This window comes from Oncorhynchus keta, chromosome 35, assembly GCF_023373465.1.
Source record: "Oncorhynchus keta strain PuntledgeMale-10-30-2019 chromosome 35, Oket_V2, whole genome shotgun sequence".
NCBI classification, from domain to species: Eukaryota; Metazoa; Chordata; class Actinopteri; order Salmoniformes; family Salmonidae; genus Oncorhynchus; species Oncorhynchus keta.
Genome location: NC_068455.1, coordinates 24,688,257 through 24,706,748, shown reverse-complemented (window position 1 = coordinate 24,706,748; position 18,492 = coordinate 24,688,257).

Below are 18,492 nucleotides of genomic sequence, written 5' to 3'. Positions count from 1 at the left end.
AGCCTTGCTACTCTTTTTTCAAATGTCTTTTTACTGTTGTTTTATTTCTTTACTTACCTACACACACACACACACTTTTTTCCCCGCACCATTGGTTAGAGCCTGTAAGTAAGCATTTCACTGTAAGGTCTACCTACACCTGTTGTATTCGGCGCACGTGACAAATAAACTTTGATTTGATTTGATTTGAATTTATTGAAAGTTCCTGGAAATTTGCAGCCCAAACTGTAGCCCTACAGATGTGTACAGCCATGTCCAGGGAAGTGACAACATGTCTGATGTCTCTGCTTGTCTGTCTGCATGTCTGAGACATATTTGTTTTCTGTGGTGATCGACAAGTCTGTCTGCCTGTCTGTGTGTGGCACAAAGTCTGTCTGTGTGTGGCACCAAATGTTGTGGCTGGGGCATTCTGAAATGCTGACACCATGCCCCGTAGGCCTACCACATTTAGATTAAAGGGTGTATTAAAAAAAAGATGTAGGATTGTACAGACCACAAGATTCCTACCTCGGGGTGCCTACCCAAAGATCTGCTTGGTATTTCAGTAAGGCAAAGGAATGCTTTGGACTCACAGTTAAAAAATAAACTGAGAAGAGTCAAAACTTCTAACATGTGTTCAGCATTTTCGTAAGGATCTTATTACACATTTCTAAACTGAGTGCTGCTGTTATTCCACATTTGTGCCCTTGCATTTCCGTTAGGTAGGCTAAACCCACATGGTTAATCTTAACATGTAGAGTATTTTATTGGTGTGTTGTTTTGCTCAGCCTCATAGATAATTGCTTGTTTGTTTTTGGGACCTTCAGGATCTGTCGTTTGCTTCTATTGTCAAATTTTTGAGAAGCGCAATGAAAACCACAGATAGATGGGTTGAGATCAATAGCCCACTCTGCTCCCTCCATCACAAGCACAACAGAGAGAATAGAGGTTGAGTAAAGATGCATTCCAATTGAGCTCTTCAATATGGTTCAAGATCTTTGAGAAAATAAATGTTCGTGGAGCAAAACCATGGCATGGTTTTCTTCACACGCCACACACACAAACACCAGATATAGACTTGTTGCCAGACCCATCAAACACACACACACACACACACACACTCTCTCTGTGTGGACACCTGCACTGCAGCTGTGTAGGCTAGGGAAACGACCGTCTCCTATTAACCAGACTGAGTTAGAATCGATGGGCAACGTAAAGAGGCTTCATCTTTTCAGGTGCTTGGTTCTGATTGCCTATTACACAATAATAACACGTTTCTGGCCCGCCAAGCATGAGGGAGAAAAACAAAACATAACACCCTAAAAACAAATCAATGTATAGCTTTTCTGTCACACAAAGCTTTTATTATGGGTGTTAGCGTGCTAAGCGTAACTCTATCGCTAACCGCAGGAGATCCATGGATATATAGTAGCTCCTAGCTCGCAGTCCGGGATACACTGACTGCTGGTCTTTAATGGGCCCTGGTGCTCTGGCATGTGGGCTGTACTGTCCTGTACTGAACAGTAGATTTGTCTCATAAAGGCGCTCTCTGTTTCAGAGTGACAGCTGCTGGAAGGCTTGGGTGGAGGATACAGTGGATTACTGGCCTGGTGTCTTGAGGAAGCCCCCATACTCATGTACACAATTATACACATATTTACAGAAATGCACTGCATCAGCACATTCACACAACACACAATGATAAATAGTAAAGCCATCAACTAAAGGGTTGGTGTGCGTCCAGATGTAGTCTGTATGAACATTCAAGTTCCTCTTCTTTTCTGCGTGGATCTAACTGATCCCAGGATGGACCTTCCTTCAGCATTGTTCTGGAGTTGTAGCTCCATGCAGTGGATGCAAGAGAGTAGTTTCTCTTTTCCAGATAGGTCTCTCTCTCTCTACAGACTGAGCCAGCAGGACAAGTGGATGGCCAGCAGAGTCAGGCAAGTCTAGGACAGGAACTAACTTTATTTTACTTGACTGACTTTATTGTCCCCATGGTGAAATTTTGTTGCAGTGTCATGTACACACTTAAGGTGGTGTTTAAATACAAAACAAAACAAGGTGACAATACAACTTTCTTAACAGTTGCATACCAATAAAAGGAGACTAGCCTGCTGGCCTTAATGGGTCGATAGGAACATTAGCCTGAGCTATATAGGAGGGATATCACACCTGGCAAAAATGATTGTCTAGTTCTGTTTTTCCTGCCGAGGGGTGCCCTATACCTGCAACCAGAGGGAGTAGTTTAAGTCCGGATATAGGGGGTGGCTTGGGTCTAAGATTATTTTGTGAGCCTTGCGAAGGGCCCTGACATTAAAAATCTTATCCAAGCCTGTCTGTTTGCTGTGGTGATAATCCTTCTCAGCATATTTCTCTGGCTGACAGTGGCATTGCCAAACCAACAAACAATACAAAAAGTAAATATAGTCTCAATGTAATATTTGTAAAACAGAGTCAGTATAGTACAATTAAAATTAAAAGATCCCAGCTTTTTGAGAAAGTACTCTCTCTGTTGACTCTTTTTGTAGATCAGGTCTGTACACCCAGATATTTGTATTCCTCTACAATCTCTACGCTCCCTTAAACACTTCAGCGAGCAGGTCTTTCTAATCGACCGGGCCCGGGGATCCTAGAAGGATATTGACCTCATTCCGTCAGTAGAGGATGCCTGGTTATTCTTTAAAAGTGGTTCCTCACCATCTTAAATAAGCACGCCCCATTCAAAAAATGTATAACCAGGAACAGATATAGCCCTTGGTTCACTCCAGACCTTACTGCCCTTGACCAGCACAAAAACATCATGTGGCGTACTGCATTAGCATCGAATAGCCCCCCACTGTCACCACCGATAAATCCACGATAATTGAGAATTTCAACAAGTATTTTTCTACGGCTGGCCATGCTTTCCACCTGGCAACCCCTACCCCAGTCAACAGCCATGCACCTCCCACAGAAACTCGCCCCCATTTCTCCTTCACCCAATTCTAGATAGCTGATGTTTTGAGTTGCAAAATCTGGACCCTACAAATCAGCTGGGCTAGCCAATCTGGACCCTCTCTTTCTAAAATTATCCGCCGCAATTTTTGCATCCACTATTACTAGCCTGTTCAACCTCTTTCGTATCGTCTGAGATCCCCAAAGATTGGAAAGCTGCCGCGGTCATCCTCCTCTTCAAAGGGGGAGACACTAGACCCAAACTGTTACAGACGTATATCTATCCTACCCTGCCTTTCTAAGGTCTTCAAAAGCCAAGCTAACAAACAGATCACCGACCATTTCGAATCCCACCGTACCTTTTCCACTATGCAATCTGGTTTCCGCGCTGATCATGGATTTACCTCAGCCACACTCAAGGTCATAAGCAATATTATAACCGCCAGCGATAAAAGACAATACTGTGCAGCTGTATTCATCGGCCTGGCCAAGGCTTTCGACTCTGTCAATCACCACATTCTTATCGGCAGACTCAACAGCCTTGGTTTCTCAAATGACTGCCTCGCCTGGTTCACCAACTACTTCTCAGACAGAGTTCAGTTTGTCAAATCCGAGGGCCTGTTGTCCGGAACTCTGGCAGTCTCTATTGGGGTGCCACAGGGTTCTCGGGACGATTCTTTTCTCTGTATACATCAATGACATTGATGATGTCTCTCTTGCTGCTGGTGATTCTCTGATCCACCTCTATGCAGACGACACCACTCTGTATACTTCTGGCCCTTCTTTGGACACTGTGTTAACAAACCTCCAGACGAGCTTCAATGCCATACAACTCTCCTTCCGTGGACTCCAACTGCTCTTAAATGCAAGTAAAACTAAATGCATGCTCTTCAACCGATCGCTGCCCGCACCTGCCTGCCTGTCCAGCATCACTACTCTGGACGGTTCTGACCTAGAATATGTGGACAATTACAAATACCTAGGTGTCTGGTTAGACTGTAAACTCTCCTTCCAGACTCACATTGAGCATCTCCAATCCAAAATTAATTCTAGAATCGGCTTCCTATTTCTCAACAATGCATCCTTCACTCATGCTGCCAAACATACCCTCGTAAAACTGACTATCCTACCAATACTTGACTTCGGCGATGCCATTTACAAAATAGCCTTCAACACTCTATTTAGCAAATTGGATGCGGTTTATCACAGTGCCATCCGTTTTGTCACCAAAGTCCCATATACTACCCACCACTGAGACCTGTATACTCTCGTTGGCTGGCCCTCGCCTCATATTCGTCGCCAAACCCACTGGCTCCAGGTCATCTATAAGTCTTTGCTAGGTAAAGCCTCACCTTATCTCGGTTCACTGCTCACCATAGCAGCACCCACCCGTAGCACGTGCTCCAGCATGTAAATTTCACAGGTCACCCATAAAGCCTATTCCTCCTTTGGACGGCTTTCCTCCCAGTTCTCTGCTGCTAATGACTGGAACGAATTGTGAAAATCACTGAAGCTTGAGATTCATATCTCCCTCACTAACTTTAAGCAACAGCTGTCAGAGCAGCTCACAGATCATTGCACCTGTACATAGCCCATCTGTAAATAGCCCATCCATCTACCTCATCCCCATAATGTTATTATTATTATTATTATTTTTGCTCCTGCGCACACCAGTATCTCTACCTGCACATTCATCTTCTGCACATCTATCACTAGTGTTTAATTGCTAAATTGTAATTTGTCACAGTTGTCATATAGAGGAGACCAGGGCGTAGCGTGGTAAGCGTACATCTTCTTTAATGAAAGAGAGAACACTGAACAAACTATACAAAACAACAAAATGTACCGTGAAGCTAATATGAGAAGTGCAGAACAGGCAACTAAACATAGACATAACAACCCACATAATACCCAAGGAATATGGCTACCTAAATATGGTCCCCAATCAGAGACAACGATAATTCTTTGATTGAGAACCAATCTAGGCAACCATAGACATAAACACCTAGATACACAAAAACCCCTAGACATACAAAAACCCCTAGACAATACAAAAACTAAAGAAACCACCCTCGTCACACGATTTTTACATAATTATGACATAACATTGAAGATTGTGCAGTGTAACAGGAATATTTAGACTGATGGATGGCACCCGTCAGATAAAATACGGAACGGTTCCGTATTTCACTGAAAGAATAATCGTCTTGGTTTCGAGATGATAGTTTCCGGATTAGACCATATTAATGACCTAAGGCTCGCATTTCTGTGTGTTATTATGTTATAATTAAGTCTATGATTTGATAGAGCAGCCTGACTGAGCGATGGTAGGCAGCAGCAGGCTGATTAGGCTGGTGCAATGATGTGATGTGAAATGGCTAGGAAGTTAGCGGGGTGCGCGCGAATAGCGTTTCAAACGTCACTCGCTCTGAGACTTGGAGTAGTTGTTCCCCTTGTTCTGCATGGGTAACGCTGCTTCGAGGTTGGCTGTTGTCGTTGTGTTCCTGGTTCGAGCCCAGGGAGGAGCAAGGAGAGGGACGGAAGCTATACTGTTACACTGGCAATACTAAAGTGCCTATAAGAACATCCAATAGTCAAAGGTTAATGAAATACAAATGGTATAGAGAGAAATAGTCCTATAATGACTACAACCTAAAACTTCTTACCTGGGAATATTGAAGACTCATGTTAAAAGGAACCACCAGCTTTCATATGTTTTCATGTTCTGAGCAAGGAACTTAAACATTAGCTTTCTTACATGGCACATATTGCACTTTTACTTTTTTCCCTATACTTTGTTTTTGCATTATTTAAACCAAATTGAACGTTTCATTATTTATTTGAAGCTAAATTGATTTTTTAAAATAAGTGTTCAATCAGTTTTATTGTAATTGTCATTATTACAAATACATTTTAAAAATCGTCCGATTAATCAGTATCAGCTTTTTTCGTCCTCCAATAATCGGTATCGGTATCGGCGTTGAAAAATCATAATCAGTCGACCTCTAGTTCTGACCTCTGATAGATGTTGCAGAGGTAGGAGTTGTACGCTTCCTGAAGTCTATGCAACACCTCTTTGGTCTTGTTGGTATTGAGGACCAAGTGTGATTTGTCACACCATTCTACAAAGTCATTTGGGACCAGGCCATGGTGTTCCTCGTCATCATGTAACATGGTTATCAAGGCAGTGTCATCAGCGAACTTACCGAGGTGTCTGTCAGGATGGGAACTAGAACAACTATTATTGTACAAGATGTACAGGAGTGGGGAGAAAACACATCCCTGAGGATAGCCTGTGTTGGTGGTGTGTATGTCCCACACGTGGGGACCTACTTTAACCCGCTGTGACCTCTGGCTTAGGGTGTCTAACAGCCACAAAACCAGCCCCCCATCTAAGGAGAAGTACCTAATGAGTCTCTGTGCAGAATCTAAGGGTGGAATGTGTTGAAGGTAGAAGAAAAGTCAACAAGCAAAACCCTGAAATGAGATTTGGCACCCTCTATAAGGCAACAGATAGACTGGCCTAGCCTAGAGTGGTCCTTAAACATTCCTCAAGTCCTGAGAGAGAGAGAGTGGGGGGGAGTAGGTGAGGGAGAGAAGCAGGGGAGTAGGAGAGAGAGAGAGTGGGGGGATTAGGTGAGGGAGAGAGGCAGAAGAGTAGGAGAGAGAGAGAAAATAGGGAATATTATCGGACTTCCCCATTGAAAAGCTGTAAAGTTGCTTGTACCTCAGGATCAGGCACGAGGCTCTAAGATGTCTGTCCCGGTGGGGCTGCCCCGGGACAGAGGCTGCACTTAACCCTTCGACCACAGAACATGGGCCTATTCACTGAGTATTGACATTCTCAATTCCCTGGCAGATTGTATAGCCCCCCATTCAACTCCCTGCAGTGCAGACATATGGTCAGCAAGGGGTGGACTCTAAGCTACTGAAACCATACACCCCCTTCTTAACACACACATAATACACACAGGGACACTAACACACACACTTAGGGACACACAAGCATACACTCACACACACACAACCCCCCCCCAACTCCCCACACACACTTAAACCAATGTCCAAACCCTTTTGGACAAATGAGCACCAGCTTGTTGTGGTGGGATCCAGTGGAATAGATCCTGTGCCCCCTGTCGTGTTGGGATGTAAGGAAGCTGTGTTGGGACGGTCCACTCTCAGCTTGAGTGGAGCTCAGAGATTGTTCAAGAGGGTGTGTGTGTGTGTGTGTAAACGTGTGTGTGTACTACAGTGTGAGAATTCATTGAGTGTCTCTGGCCGTCTCCTTGCTGACAGCCTGTCCATTTAGCAGCAGCCCAGTGGGATGATTTCGCCACGTCCACTCCTGCTCCTCCGCCTCTAATTGGTCACAAGTGTTCCCCTGGCCGATCATGGTTGGCTGATGTGGGCTTGTTAGTTCCATAGGTCTAACAGTGTGGTCAGTGTGTCATGGTGTGGTCACTGGCATGTGATATGTTGTCGGATGTGGTAGCTACTAGTGCATCTGGAGCTCAGTAGTTTGGAACCAATGTTTCCGTTCAAATAAAATACAATTTTATTAGTCACATGCGCCAAATACAACAGGTGAAATGCTTACTTATGGGCCCCCTAACCAACAATGCAGTTTCAAAAAAATATGGATAAGAATAAGAGATAAAAGTAACAGGTAATTAGAGCAGCAGTAAAATAACATTACAGAGACTATATACAGGGTGGTACCGATACAGAATCAGTCTGCGGGGGCACTGGTTAGGTGAGGTAGTATGTACAGTACATGTAGGCAGAGTTATTAAAGTGACTATGCATAGATTGGGGGCGGGAAGGGGGCACTGCAAATAGTCTCGGTAGCCATTTTACTAGAAGTTCAGGAGTCTTATGGCTTGGGGTAAGAAGCTGTTTAGAAGCCTCTTGGACCTAGACCTGGTGCTCCGGTACCGCTTGCCGTGCGGTAGCAGAGAGAACAGTCTATGACTAGGGTGGCTGAAGTCCTTGACAATTTTTAGGGCCTTCCTCTGACACCGCCTGGTATAGAGGTCCTGGGTGGCAGAAAGCTTGGCCCCAGTGATGTACTGAGCCGTTCACACTACCCTCTGTAGTGCCTTGCGGTCGGAGGCCGAACAGTTGCCATACAAGGCAGTAATGCAACCAATGCTCTCGATGGTGCAGCTGTAGAACCTTTTGAGAATCTGAGGACCCACAACAAATCTTTTCAGTCTCCTGAGGGGGAATAGGTTTTGTCTTGCCCTCTTCACAACTGTCTTGGTTTGCATGGACCATGTTAGTTTGTTGGTGATGTGGACACCAAGGAACTTGAAGCTCTCAACCTGCAACACTGCAGCCGCGTCGATGAGAATGTGGGCATGCTCTGTCCTCTTTTTCTTGTAGTCCACAGTCATCTCCTTTGTCTTGATCACATTGAGAGAGAGGTTGTTGTCCTGGCACCACACAGCCATGTCTCTGATCTCCTCCCTATAGGCTGTTTTGTTGTTGTCGGCCTACCACTGTTGTGTCATCTGCAAATTTAATGATGGTGTTGGAGTCGTGCTTGGCCGTACAATCTTAAGTGAATAGGGAGTACAGGATGGGACTGAGCACGCACCCCTGAGGGGCCCCTGTGTTGAGGATCAGTGTGGCGGATGTGTTGTTACCTACCCTTACCACCTGGGGGTGGCCTGTCAGGATCCAGTTGCAGAGGCAGGTGTTTAGTCCCATAGTCCCACGGTCCTTAGCTTAGTGATGAGCTTTGAGCGCACTATGGTGTTGAACGCTGAGCTGTAGTCAATGAATAGCATTCTCACATAGGTGTTCCTTTTGTCCGGGTGGGAAAGGGCAGTGTGGAGTCCAATAGAGATTGCATTATCTGTGGATCTGTTGGGGCAGTATGTAAATTGGAGTGGGTCCAGGGTTTCTGGGATGATGGTATTGATGTGAGCCATGACTAGATTTTCAAAGCACTTCATGGCTACAGACGTGAGTGCTACGGGTCTGTAGACATTTAGGCAGGTTACCTTAGTATTCTTGGGCACAGGGACTATGATGGTCTAATTAAAACATGTTGGTATTACAGACTCGGACAGGGAGAGTTTGAAAATGTTAGTGGAGACACTTGCCTGTTGGTCAGCGCTGCTCGCAGTACACGTCCTGGTAATCAGTCAGGCCCTGCGGCCTTGTGAATGATGACATGTTTAAAGGTCTTACTCACATCGGCTGTTTAGAGCGTGATCACACTGTCTTCCGGAACAGCTGGTGCTCTCATGCATGTTTCAGTGTTATTTGCCTCAAAGCGAGCATATAAGTAATTTCGCTCTTCTGGTAGACTCGTGTCTCTTGGCAGCTCTCGGCTGTGTTTCCCTTTGTAGTCTGTAATGGTTTGCAAGCCCTGCCACATCCGACGAGCATCCAAGCCGGTGTGGTAAGAGTCGATCTTGGTAGGAGTACGGTGCTTGGATGTGGGTTTGAGTCCTTAATGGACCACATATACACTGAGTATACCAAACATTTGGAACACCTTCATAATATTTAGTCTATTGCCCTCAGAACAGCCTCAATTCGTCATGGGAATGAACTCTACAAGGTGTCGAAAGCATTCCACATGGATGCTGTCCCATGTTGACTCCAATGCTTCCCACAGTTGTGTCAAATTATCTGGATGTGCATTTGGGTGGTGGACCATTCTTGATACACACAGGAAACTGTTGGGTGTGAAAAACAGAGCAGCGTTGCAGTTCTTGACACAAACCGGTGCACCTGGCACCTACTACCATACACCGTAGTGTATAGTGCCAACAGTTAAGTTTGGTGGAGGAGGAATAATGGTCTGTGGCTGTTTTTTATGGTTCGGGTTAGGCCCCTTAGTTCCAGTGAAGGGTAAATCTTAATGCTACAGCATACAGTGATATTCTAGACGATTCTGTGTTTCCAACTTGGTGGCAACAGTTTGGGGAAGGTCTTTTTCTGTATCTGCATGACAATGCCCCAGTACACAAAGTGAGGTCCATACCGAAATGGTTTGTTGAGATCGGTGTGGAAGAACTTGACTAGCCTGCACAGAGCCCTGACCTCCTTTGGGATGAATTGAAATGCAGACTGAGAGCCAGGCCTAATCTCCCAATATGTGGTGCCCAACCTTGCTAATGCTCTTGTGGCTCAATGGAAGCAAGTCCCCGCAGCAATATTCCAACATCTAGTGGAAAGCCCTCCTGGAAGAGTGGAAGCTGTTGTCACGCCCTGGCCAGGGTGTGGTTAGGCCAGGGTGTGACTATGGTGGGCAATCTAGTTTCTTTATTTCTATGTTTTCTATTTCTTTGTGTTTGGCCGGGTGTGGTTCTCAATCAGAGGCAGCTGTCAATCGTTGTCTCTGATTGAGAATCATACTTAGTCAGCTTTTCCCACCTGTGTTTTGTGGGTAGCTATTTTCTGTTTCGTGTTTCTGCACCTGACAGAACTGTTCGTTGTCGTTTTGCTCTTTGTTATGTTCAAGTGTTTTGATAATAAATCATGAACACTTACCACGCTGCACTTTGGTCCACTCCTTCTTCATCAGACGAGCGTTACAGTTGTTATAGCAGCAAAGTGGAACCAACTCCATATTAATTCCCATGCTTCTGGAATGAGATGTTCGACAAGCAGATGTCCACATACTTTTGGTCATGTAGTGTATCTGTGACCAACAGATGCATATCTGTATTCCCAGTCGTGAAATCCTTTAGTGCCTAATTAATTTATTTCAATTGACTGATTTCCTTAGATGAACAGTAACTAAGCAGAATATTTGAAAATGTTACATCTTGCTTTTGATATTTGGGGAGAAGAGACGCAGCCTTCATCACGCCTCTGAAACAAGGCTTGTTTCATGTCAGGACGTTTTAGTCTTTGAGCTCACAGGGCAGGCATCTTCATCTCTGCATGACTGGGACCAGGGAGAGGGATGAATGTGATATGGAGTGACCATCCATTTGTGTGTCTGTGTGTGCTGTAAGAAATCCCTTTGCCAGATGCTGCTGTCTCTCAACCTCAGAGACCCTTAACACAAGAACTGCTAAAGCAGTCGTTTGGACTGCTCATACAATTTTTTTTACAAAAAATATACCGGCAGTTGAAGGTGCCATGCTCAGTTCATAATCACCCTGATAATTGCCTTGATACTGAACCTAAACTATACCGAAACTAATTTCACACATATGACAACAGATTAAAAAAATGAAGAATAGTATGATGTGGGAGAATGGGTGAGTTGATGAGTAAGGGGAATGTATTGTGAATGAAGAACAGGGTGGGCCATTGTATTATATTAATCTATTGTAATTATAATCTCAAAACAGTGTACCCTATATCAGTCCACTGAATCAAAGATGTCCTGTCAGTCTACACTAGGCCTACTCGGAGTACACAGTGAGAGCGTGTGTAATTTACAATGGCAAGAAGACCAAGACGAATGGATGCACATCCTGCGTTAATCAGATGGTGGGAAAGAAATGAATCATGACATCTTTCATGATTATTCATCTGATTCTGAGCCTCAGCCTGAACCCACACCTCACCTTCTCCTAGGCCAAAGCACCAATAGCCATACCATGTAGCACAAGCTGACAGTAATTGACTTTGTTGACTGCTGTCATAGCGATACATTCATTATAATGCCATTATTGCTTTTGTGCTGATTTCTACTATTTATCAAGCACAGTTGGCGCTTTAATGATGTTTAGGCTACTGTTTTCATAATTTGACCGCATGTCTTGCTGACCGTATCTTGGTGGTTGGGGTATTAAACAAAACAAAATGTTGTTATAAAAACATGTAAATATGTGTCATAGTTGTAATCCACAAACATTTTGATTGAACACTTGATTGTTTTGTTTTTACATATTTTCTACGCAGTCGCAATTTTAGCATGTACATCTTGGTGGGGAACAATTAAATGTGTGTGATGCATGCCAGCAAAGCCACAACACAACACTAAACAATACATTAGTTGCACTATAACGGTGACAAACGGTGCCCACAAACTGTTGGGCCTACATAAAGCTGTCCCAACAGCAGTCCCAACATCTTACCACTGCTAAACCTGGCAATCAGCTGAGCCTTGTCTGGCAGCAAAACAGTTTATTCAGCCTCATCTACTGCCTTTAAAAAAAAACTTAGCTGTTATGGCTGACTTGCTTAAACAAATGTGGTTTCTAATGACAATTGAGATGTACAAACTATGGCATAAGGGGACGGACGACAAGCAATCTGTAATTTCGATTAAGACATTAATGAGCAAGCTAGGACGGACGTTGTTGATATACTGTAACTATTTGTTCAGCACTTTTGAAAGGTACAGCGACAGAATTTAGAACATGGGCCATTCTTACAGTGTTCTCCCTGTAAACCAAGTCAGAATTGTAGAATAAATAAAGGGGGCATGTAAGCAGACAATGAAAGCTCTTACAATATTCAGTGATTACATTTCTCTAAAACAGGTTATAGGCTACATGTTTACCACCAAGTCAGAACAGTAGGCGAAATTAAGAGGGGTAAATAGACCAAATTATTAGGGTGAGGCATATGAGCTACTAACATCTTACTACACGACATACACTTAGTATTACTTTCTTAGCTATCATTTACATTTACTTATCTCAGAGCGTATACTTATCTCCCTGGCATATTACATATTTTATGTAGTAGCATACAATATATTTTTGGACCTTTTTGTGCGTGCTCACTTGTACAGGAAGGTCTCACGGCGGTCCTTCGTGGGCAAATTTTGTCATCAAAATCTGGCATTCTCTGGATTTATGGTGCCTTCAAAACAACTGGGAATTCGGGAAAGAAAACAAGGTCCAATCATGATGACGTCATTCATCTTCAAGTCGTAGCGCTAGAAAAGGGCGGCAGCGTAGCCTAGTGGTTAGAGCGTTGGACTAGTAACCGGAAGGTTGCAAGTTGAAACCCCCGAGCTGACAAGGTACAAATCTGTCGTTCTGCCCCTGAACAGGCAGTTAACCCACTGTTTCTAGGCCGTCATTGAAAATAAGAATGTGTTCTTAACTGACTTGCCTGGTTAAATAAAGGTAAAAAATATATATATATTTTTTTTAAAAGAGGCCGGATTTACAATTCTGCATTTGAATGACTGTTCAAAACGTATTTTCCCAGTCATAGCTCATTTATTCCCGACTTACCAGTTATCTTGAACTCACTGAAGTCAAGTTTTCACAGTTCCCGAGTTCCCAGTTCTTTCGAGCATGGCACAATTCATGCTTCATTGACATCATGGCTAATGTTTATCCTTTTTTAACTTGGAAAAGAGACCCTTAATTCCAGATTTTGGACCACAAAGCCACTGTCACTGATTCATTCCAAACCACTCATTGTTGAATTTGAGATTTCCAACTTGTGAAAGTATGATGTTGACATGATCAGTTCAATCAAAGCTACTGTACATATAACATGTTTTGACGTCATTTTATCTGTGGCCAATAACCTTGAGCCTTCTTGGATGGGCACTTCTAATGTAACTCTATGGCAGCACCCAAGGGGCTAGAATTTTCTAAGTCTACCCTTAGACCTGGCGGTGACGTAGTGTCCCCATAAGTGACAGAACACTGAGCCAATCATGGGGCAACGCTCTGTATTTTCTGCTGGCTTGCCCTACCACCACAGAAAGCACTGAGCTAGGCAGAAACACCTGCATTTTGGCGCTGCCTTACTCAAGAAAACAAAAAAGAGACCATGTTTGTATGCAGCTTTATTAACTCAATGATATATATATCATTGATATATCATGCCAAAATAAGCAAGCCCCACCTGCCCTGAATGATGGGACGTCACTGAGCCGACAGTAACATAATCTAATGAAAATGCAATTGTGTTATACAAAAATAAAAAACTATTTGTATTCTAAGACTTTCATAAACACAACCAAATTATTATTTTTGCGATAAAATGTATTAATTACACTGTTAGATGTTGCAGTCAGAATGACTGCTCATTAGCGTGACGGGGGTCCCTTGAGGCCCAGCGGTTCTAGTGTTATAATATAATAATAATAATAATAATAATAATATATGCCATTTAGCAGACGCTTTTATCCAAAGCGACTTACAGTCATGTGTGCATACATTCTACGTATGGGTGGTCCCGGGGATCGAACCCACTACCCTGGCGTTACAAGCGCCATGCTCTACCAACTGAGCTACAGAAGGACCACTATGAGCTATGAAACCCCCCACCCCCCCAGCAAAGTGGGGAGCCTGGTTGTGAGGCACAGTGAATGGAGGCCATTAAGCAGGAACCTAAAAGCAATCACATTAGCAATGGGTTGGAACTAAACCATCTACCCCAGGGTACCGGCCATTATTCTGCTTCACATCCAACACATGGGGTAAAAAAACACCTGTGTGCTTACATTAAATCTCTATGTTTTCAAAAGCAAAAATGGTCTATCATTAATGCCAACCATATTAACGATTAGCATCACCTTTCTTAGTTTTAACAATCAATACATAAATCATGCATATATACTGTACATGCGTGGATAGCTGAGAGATTATTAGAGTTATGGTGGGACAGAGCGAGAGAGAGAAAAGAGGGGTGTTTTGTGTGAAATTGCCAATGCCTGCTGGACTTGCAGGGCTTGTAAGCAGGGGAAAGAGATAACCCAAAGCTGCGTCCATGGTATTTAGGTGTGCTACACTGCATCCCAAAATGATTCAAATTAACCGCTAAACGAGGACGTAATTGAAAACTGTTATTTTCGGCTGAGGTGAGTGAACAACGTGGCCGAGAGGCCAAGCGGGTGCAGCCAGGCTCCTCTTTAGTGAAGGGAAGATGTCCCACTAAGATGAGAGGGAAGAGGGCCTCTAGTCTACAAACAGTGGCCTGTTATAGCAGTGTCACCCAGTCCCAGTCAGACGGTGGCCATTTTGGGTGTTTGATTGAAAAGGGGATTTCCCTTTTTTATTATTATTCTCTAAATAAAACAATTAATGTCTTTCACCATAATTTTTGGAGGGAATAATGGAATTATTTTCCTATTTGCAGAACTAAAATATTCTGAAATAGTAGACAAGTCATTTCATTACAAGTGCAAATCATCTGACAAATGTAGGCATATGTGGGGTTGTTGAGTCTGCCTAACGTAAGTAATACCTTGAGACAACATGTAAAAGGTTCCATCTGGAGCATATGTCTGTCTATCAGCATGAAGCTCAACGCTAGTGACTCTTGGTGGGAGGTGTGCAGTCAAATTCTTCACTGGCTTTGCGCTGCGCTCCGACAGTGGCAGTTTGTGGCTGTGACAGATAGTGCCAGAGGTGCTACTTTTCCTCCTTTGACTTTTAGGAGGCATTAGGAGGGGAGCGAGGGCTGTGACCCATGAAGGCTGCCTGGCCACAGGCCCTCTCCCAGGTCATGGCTGGGGCTGTGCGTGCTGAAGAAAGGTAACAGATTCCAGTTCAATGATGAAAAAATGGGGAGGCTTGCAAGCCGAAGAAAACTATCCCAACTGCGAAGCAAGGAGGTGGCAGCATCATTATGTGGGGGTGCTTTGCTGCAGGAGGGACTGGTGCACTTTAGAAAATAGATGGCGTCATGAGGAAGGAAAATTATGTGAATATATTGAAGCAACATTTCAAGACATCAGTTAGTTGTGGCAAAATGGCTTTAACTTTACACAAGTTAAAGCTTGGTCGCAAATGGGTCTTCCAAACGGACAATGACCCCACGCATACTTCCAAAGTTGTGGCAAAATGGCCTAAGGACAACAATGTCAAGGTATTGGAGTGGTCATCACAAAGCCCTGACCTCAATCCTATAGAATATTTGTGGGCAGAACTGAAAAAGCTTGTGCGAGCAAGGAGGTCTACAAACCTGACTCAGTTACACCAGCTCTGTCAGGAGGAATGGGCCAAAATTCACCCAACTTATTGTGGGATGTTTGTGGAAGGCTACCCGAAACGTTTGACCCAAGGTAAACAATTTAAAGGCAATGCTACCAAATACTAATTAAGTGTATGTAAACTTCTGACCCACTGAGAATGTAATGAAAGAAGAAAAAGCAGAAATTAATAATAAATTCTTCTCTCTACAATTATTCTGACATTTCACATTCTTAAAATAAAGTGGTGATCCAAACTGACCTAAGACAGGGGATTTTTATTAGGATTAAATGTCAGGAATTGTGAAAAACTGAGTTTAAATGTATTTGGCTAAGGTGTATGTAAACTTCCGACTTCAACTGTATTTATTTGTACAGTTAAAGCAAAATATAAACATTTGGCTCTATACTCCAGCATTTTGGATTTGAGATCAAATGTTTCATATGAGGCGACAGTACAGAATCAGCGTTGGGCATACCATAAGGCAGAAGAGACCATTGTCTCAGGCCTCATACCATCAAAGCCTCTTGAGCTGGGCATAATACCAAATAATAATACTAGTAATTTGTTTTTTATCATTTCTCAGCTTGAGACCTATGCTCTGCTCGAAGCCCCAACCCCCGACCCCATACCCATACAACCGAACACAATTCCTAAAACATCTACATACACTGAGTGTACAAAACATTAGGAGCACCTTCCTAAAAGGTGTTGAAAGCGTACTAAAGGGATGCTGGCTCATGTTGACTACAATACTTCCAACATTTGTGTAAAGTTGGCTGGATGTCCTTTGGGTGGTGGATCATTCTTGATACACACAGGAAACTGTTAAGTGTGAAAAACCCTGCAGCGTTGCAGTTATTGACACACTCAAACTGGTGCGCCTGGCACCTACTAGCATACTCTGTTCAAAGGCACTTAAATATTTTGTCTTGCCAATTCACACTCTAAATGACACACATACACAATCCATGTCTCAATTGTATCAAGGCTTAAAAATCCTCCTTTAACCTGTCTCCTCCCATTCATCTAAACTGTTTGAAGTGGATTTACCAGGTGGCATCAATAAGGGATCATAGATTTCATCTGGATTCACCTGGTCAGTATATGTCATGGAAAGAGCAGCTGTTCCTAATTGTTTTATACACTAATATGAATATTAATATAATCCATGGGCGCAATTTTCACATTCTGAAATTGCGTTTTTGTCCCCCCCAGATTTATCATTGGAATGTGATACAAAATGAGGCAACAGTGTGCTTTAGGACCATGTGGACGCCTCAGAGCGGTCAGGTAGGCTGTTTGGAGTGTTTACTCAACTGGATAAAAAATGGAGGGCAGGTAGTTTGCCCCCCCGGTGATGCGTTGTGCAGACCTCACTACCCTCTGGAGAGCCTTACGGTTGTGGGCGGAGCAGTTGCCGTACCAGGCGGTGATACAGCCCGCCAGGATGCTCTCGATTGTGCATCTGTAGAAGTTTGTGAGTGCTTTTGGTGACAAGCCGAATTTCTAATGATCATGATCTTTTCCTCAAAGAAGTTAATGAATTTATTACTGCTGAAGTGAAAGCCATCCTCTCTTGGGGAATGCTGCTTTTTAGTTAGCTTTGCCACAGTATCAAAAATAAATGTTGGATTGTTCTTATTGTCCTCAATTGAGTTGGAAAAATAGGATTATCGAGCTGCAGTGAGGGCTCTCTAAGTTAACGCATGTCTTCAGTAAAAAGACAGGTGCTGCTGATAATACTGGCATCGTCGTTGAGGCAAAGGACATGTATGTGAAATCCATGTATCTAATGATGTCTGGCCAAAAATACTATGGCATGTCAGATAGCCTGATCCCCCATGGAGCAAAGCTTGGTCCTGGGGACATGGAGGAGCAGACTGTTGCTCGATCTGAGGTTGCAGGTGGGTTTATGGGATATGAGCAGTTCTTTGAGGTATGGAGGGGAATTGCCATGGATGCACTTTATTTACAATAAAAGTGACTCCAAAATGACACAGTACATTATTTGCCATTCATTTATATTGGACACAAAATCATCTGAAACACAACTAAAATAAACTGCAACTGTATCCAAGTTTGTAGGGTCACAAACTTGATGTAGTCATTGTGTTAGGAATATGGGACCGAATACTAATATTTTTACAAAATGTTACTCACTATAAGTGTATATATAGATATTTTATGTGCATACATTTCTAAGTGGTAAAACAGATATGTATGAAAATACCCTGAAATAAAAGGTGACATTCTGTACATTCGCCTCATATAAAACATTTGATCTCAAATCCAAAAATGTTGGAGTATAGAGCCAAATTAAATGTTTTAGCTTCACTGTCCAAATAAATAAATGCTGCCTACACAGCAGTCCATCAACAATAGCACATACTGTATAAAGTGTTTGACGTTTATCTGATCACATGACCGCTTCTTTCAGAGAATCCTCTTTCACCGTTTCAAAGAATATCATGATTCCAGACATGTTGTGGCGATTTCACACTTTCACCAATCACCCCACACACATTTAGCAGAAAACTGCCATGATGGCTACAAATGATTCAATCTTCAGAGTTAAAATCTGTTTTCCCCCTCCAGACGGTGTCAGTGTGCCATTATCAGCTACAAAATGTCTTCTGCCAGCTCAATGTAGCCCTCTGATAATACTTGGCTGCGACCCTCATCTGCTAATGGGTGAGAAATGAGTGTTTTA